Here is a 6335-nt window from a genome sequence, read left to right as displayed (position 1 = left end):
AAGGTTTAGTCTGTTTGGCTTTAGTGAATCCTGGTAGGAGTATGTTTGAAGGTTTAACATGAGCAATGTCAGAGGTTTCCTTTGATATATCTTCTGATATCAAGTTAACTTGAGCTATGTCAGAGGTTACTTGCTTCTTTGAGATATCAGAACTAACTATCTCTCGACTCTGAACAACTTGAGCCATGTCAGAGGTTGTCTTAGAAACTTTTTTTGAAGTCAGAGCTAGATCAGCATCTTCATCAGTAATTTCTTCATTCACAGGAGGCACATAAACCTTGATAGGTTCACCAACTTTCTCTTTGCCCTTGGACCTTAGATCTATCTGCAGTTGTGATTTAGCTTTGGTTGCTTCAGAATTTGTCCTTTCTTTTATCACAATGCCTTTGAGTTTTGGAAGTTTCTTTTTACCAGAAGCTTCAGATTTAGATTTAACTTTTTCTGATTTAAGTCTAGCTTCTTCTTCCATCAGACTCTCCAAGTCCATTCCTGGATTTTCCTTAAGAAATAACTTTCTTGACATTTCTTCATCAAGATCTAAAAGTTCATCAGAACTTATCCTTTTACCAGTAGCAGAAGTAATTTTTTTTCCAGCATCAGAACTTGTCCTGTGACTTGTGATGTCAGCTTTTCTTGATGAGAAACCTCTACCTTGACTATAACCTCCACCCATTCTAGAGTTTCCCTGGTCATCTTTTTCATCATCCTTCCCCTTTTGTGTCTTTTCAGTTTTGCATTTGGACTTAATTACTTTCTCCCCCTTTTTGGCATCAGCAGGTAAGAGATGAGAGACAAGCAATTCCACTGAGGCTTGGATTTCATCAAGTTGAGATTTCTGAGAAGCTTGATTTTTCAAAATATCATCAATCTGAGATTGTTGTTTCTCTTGGGTCTTCTCAATATAAGCAACCATGTCAAAGGTATGTTGGAAGAATTTTTTCTTGTCAATTTTCTGAACTTGTTCTTGCTTGATTAATTCTTCCTGAATTTTATGTAACTCTGCATGAGTAGTTGAATGGAGACCTTGCAGATGTTTAGTACTCAATGCAGTCACTCGAAGCTGTGTTTTGAAATCATCAGTAATTAACATCTCATCAGCTTTTGTCAAGTGCTCAGCAAGATTCTTTGCAGATGGAACACAGGTAACTGAGTTCCATTCCTTAGTCCACTCATGTCCTGCAGGAGTTTCACTCCAAGGCACTGGTGCTTCTCTTATAACAAACTTCTTAACTAGTTCACTTTTGTGAACAGTTTGCTGAGGTACATGTCCTGAAGGACCTGTTTCATCAGCATCTGCATTTGGAGCAGCATCACCGGTATCAGCAGCATTTGCAACATCAGAACTTACAGAATCAGCATCTTCTGATAAAACAACAGTATGAGAAGCAATTGAGGCTTCAGCATCATCCTCTAAGTGCTGATCTGGTTCCAAGTTCTGATCAACATCCATATCCTGATGCTCACCTATATTCTGATCATCAACATCTAGATGCAGAGAAGGTGTAGTAGACAATTCTGGAGTTTGAGTAGCATCAGTAACAGGTGTTGTTGATGGATTAATTGCTGTTGGAGCTTCTAAGTAAAGTACCTCAGGCACAACCAAGTTCTGAATATCAATTTCAGCACTTGTGCCTGGATCAACAGGAGATACAGTCTTATGTACAGGAGACACAGATGGTGTGTTGGCCTTTTCTGTAGCAGCTTCATGAGTTGGAAGCAGTGGCTTCAGCAGATTCTGGTTCTTGTGAGATCAGAGATTCCTGATCTCCTTCCTTAGCTGCTGCTTCCTCATCATCTGAAACTGGCCTTTTAGCTCTCTGTTTCTTGTATCTCTTTAAAGGTGGGGATTTCTTGGGAGGTTCAGCAGAAGTCATTCTTCTAAGCCTTTTGAGAAGCTTAGATCCCCCAATTCCAGAATCCTTCTGAGAAGGAACTTTCTCAGCTTCTTTAACAACAGGTTCTGATGAAGAAACCTGTTCCTCACTATCAGACTCATCTCTCAGAACAATCCTCCTTCTCTTCTGTGGTGTTTGAGAAACAGTCTTTGTCCTCTTGGGCTTGGAAGATGAAGGCTTCACAGTAGGTGCTGAGGATGAAGGTTGTGCGGTCTGTGAAGTTGAGAGATATGATTTGAAATATGTTCTGAGGGAAGATTGAGGTATAGATGTATGAGTGGTATGTTCTGATGGTTGCTGTGGTGTTTGGGTTGTGGTGGTGGGTTGGACATCAGGATAAACAGATCTATAGGTTTGATGATCAGCATTTACCAAGATCTGTTTTACAGACTAAGGAATCTGTAAAGGTCTAACCACCTTTTTCTTAAGGTCAGCATTTACCAAGTCATTAAAGGCTTGTTTTGCAATTTTGAAAGGCAGAGTTAAGTCAGTGGTAGGTTGGGGTTCATCAGCAACACATAAATTATATATAAGCTGTAAAACCCCCAGATCCGGGGTCAGGCATCCGGGTTGTCACGAGTTCCATTTCCCTTAATAATACTTAACCTTAACAATCAACCAACTGCTGCGTACTGTGACCCCACAATATACACACACACACCACAAGTTATAGTCTCGGAGATGAATACCAAAAATAACACAAGTCATTTTACTCCACAATTATAAACCATTTCACCTCAAAAGGGTTTCTAAATAATTTACATATTCTTTTCCATTATTACAATTCATAATATACATAAGTCTGGTTCATCAATAGTTGAAAGCCTAGCCTATTGGTAGTTCCTACCTCAACTACGGCGGCATCAACGCTTCCAGAAAACTGCGGAACGTTTCCTAACCGCTTGCGAATTGGAAGCTTGGTCCTGTTCATCTTTTCTATCTGTTGTTGTGTGATGAAAGAAGAAAGCAAGGGTGAGCAACAAGCCCACCGAAATAATATTTATAATAATTAACAATATATGAGCATTCTCATAGTACTCATGAAAGTCTTGGTCAAGAAGAAATGAACCAAGTTGATATCTTAACGCGACCAAGTCACAAAATATTCAGTATATATATACATATATACTTTTCATAATCTTTGAAATCCTCTGACATGTATAATATACACAGAGTTCCAGTTTATAACTGTATAAAAATATCGTTGCAAGGTGATCTCATATATCTAACCTTATCTCAACATTTTTCTGAAAATCTTTGTCATTCATAAGATAATCATTAACTGGATATAAGTTGAAAAGATGAAGTTACAAGATAGTCCAATATACTTATATCTTTTCCGAATACTACTTGAACCACCACCGTTCAAGGTATAAACACTTTCGAAAGTTCATCACATAGATGAGACTACAAGATAAGACTTGAATAGATTCAATTCTTGAAATGTTGTTTAAAAGAAATGAAGTTACGAGATATTTCATTTGAGAGAAACATCATTATAACCGTTTGACCCTGTCAATGCCTCAGCAATCACCCATCTGTAGCCTTTCGATTGAATGCTCCGGGTAGTGTTGCAGAAATATCCAAACTGGATGATGAACTAATTACGGGAGTTTGTCGCGCCAGGAAGACCACTTACGATGATCAGTCGCAGTAGTGCAACCCCACCATTTTCTACATGTAGAGGAGAACCTGTCGGATTTACTTGTCAACTGAACACTGGACTCCTAAGGAATGGACCGTCTTAGCGGAACTTCCACGCCATTTGGGCCAATATAATAAGGCTGGGCCGGCGCCACTCGACCACTTACGCCACTCCTAGTTCAGATGAAATCCATGACTCTGAAACGTAAAGCTCGTCTCCCCATTCCCCAAGTAGGAACTTGTTGATACGACTCCACCAAGAAGTCGCATCTAGTTGGAAAGAAAAAATCACCGATATTTCCCAGGCGATGTCTGTTAATGGATTAACTTATTCCAAGAATTTTACTTCCCAAGTGTTGGGTAAGTAATCAAAAACTCTTTTATCAAAACAGCAACCTTGTTGCGAATATAAGAATACATCACGTAGCCGGATCCCTCAGATTTTTGAGCGAATATTTAAATCCCCTTCGAAAGGAAGATCTTAAATTCGAAAACGAGTTTTGGGATCCGCTCTAACTTTTAAAATCATTTTGAAGACTCGAAAACATTTTTAAGAATGTTTGGAGTAGTGCTGATTTAATAAAATAAATCAGTCCCGATATATTAGAAAATATCTGAATATTATTATTTAAATAATATTCTCACAAGGATAATCCTTATAAAAATAATTGAAGTTGAAGTTTTAAAACTTATACTTGAAATGAATAATAAATAACCAAAGATATACTTATACGAAAGTACGATCTTTATTTGAATAATCGAAAATAAATTTGATTATCGAAACATTATTCTTTAATAAAATAAAGAATATTATTTAATAAAAGAAGCGGAGTCATAAGTCCTCGAATGAATATTCAAAATAATATTCATTCAATAAATAAGCGGAGTCATAAGTCCTCGAATGAATATTCAAAATAATATTCATTAAATAAAATAAAGTTATCGAATAAACCTTATTCGATTAATAGTTTTGAAAACTATATATATATATATATAAATATATATATATATATATATTATACTCGGGAACATCGACTCCCGGTTTAGAAAATGTTCACCTTTGGGTCCCCTATACTAAGGGTATACGCAACTACTGCTTATCTCTATCATAGGTATTATGCAACTTATAAGCATTTGAATCAACAATTAGATATCAAGATTACGAAACAGACATGCATATATACCATATCAGCATGCTCCAATATATCGCAAAATTTTCTAATAACAATAATGCACTTATCACAAGATAATGCATATACATATATTTACATCACAACAACAATATAACGGGTAAAACTTGCCTGAGTGCTCCGGGGTAGACTTAAGCTTAGAGTGGGTCCGGTAACCTATGAACAACAACATAAGCCGGAATTAAACCACGGTCGCTTAAGAAACTAGACTTTAACCAATTGAACCCTAACGTTTGCTTATGGTAATTTCTACGCTTAACAAATCACATAAGTCGTTCGAGTACCCTCGGCTCCACCATTTTTAATAAATTAACCGTTACGAATTTTAAGGCGATGCTTTCGCAAATACCCTAACAACTGCCTAGTCCACTTTACATAATTGTTTCATACTCCAATTAGTCATTTAAGGGCCTTAACCAAGGTTTCAAAGTAAGGCGAGGGGTAATGGTTCGTTCGCGAAACGCCGTTACTTAAACCGGTCGTTTCTCCTAAACCGTACATCGGATTCAAGCGAACCACATATCAAAATGAAGCTTACGACATAATCTAACTAAAAATGGAAAAGTCACAGATTCAATAGTTATCTCTCTGTCCCGAACACTAAGAACAAGCAGTTGTATGAAATTGGGCATTACGACGACTATGTTTACGCGATTACCAAGTTTTAAACCACTCCAAACAACCACCATTCAACTCACAACCAACAATACAACCAACTCTCATCCAAACCTTACTACATCAGTCCCAAAACCTCAAGATTTTCCAATTTATACAACCCCACACATGAACTACTAGCTATACTTCAGTTTCATTAACTATAAACAAGATTTCAACATCCAAATCACTACAAATCCAATCCAAACTCTAAACACACAAGCATCATGCTTCTCATTTACTATAACCATCAAAACCATCGTAATACTCAAAGTAAAGCTAGGGTTTGGAGGTGTTATAACTTCCTTGGAGTGATTAAAGTAGCTAGGAAGTCTTAGGGAGCCTCCTACAAGCTTGATCTTTCCAAAGAAATCAAGAACACAAAGTTAGGTTTTGAAGTTTCTAAAAGTCAGATTGAAAGAACTGTCAAAATGAGGGTCTTACCATGCTTATTTGGACGATACTCATAAACAAGAGTTGTAGGCCATCTCAATACCTTTCCAAAGAGCTATAGAACATATTATTTTAGTGAGTATTGAAGGAGATATAATAGTTTGAAGTTGCTGCTCTGGTTTTGGCCGAGAGCTTTTGTTCTTGGAAAGCAAAAGTCAACTTCTAATTTGTGTTTTGTGTTTTTGATTTGTTTTGCTTGGTTGTTTCCTTTTGTTTTTCTTAATTACCTTTTAACTATGGTAAAATTTGTGTGGCTTGTAATCAACCAACAATCCCTCCATTTGTCATGCTTATGTCATCATATCTATGTCATCCATTTGCCACATGTCTCTTCCTTGTGGTTTGATGATGTCACAATCCTTGGCTTCTTGTACAAGCTTGTCTCTTGGTCGCTTATTTGTTTTACGGTTCGCTTAACTTTCGTTCTCGTTTATCATTTGAGAGATCATACCCGGGATCTTATTACTTGGGTTCCCCTAAACCCTTCTTAATAATTTAT

This window comes from Apium graveolens, chromosome 6 (genome assembly GCF_009905375.1).
Source record: "Apium graveolens cultivar Ventura chromosome 6, ASM990537v1, whole genome shotgun sequence".
Lineage (NCBI taxonomy): Eukaryota > Viridiplantae > Streptophyta > Magnoliopsida > Apiales > Apiaceae > Apium > Apium graveolens.
The sequence above is the reverse complement of the archived record's forward strand: the minus strand, read 5'-3'. Positions refer to the sequence as shown.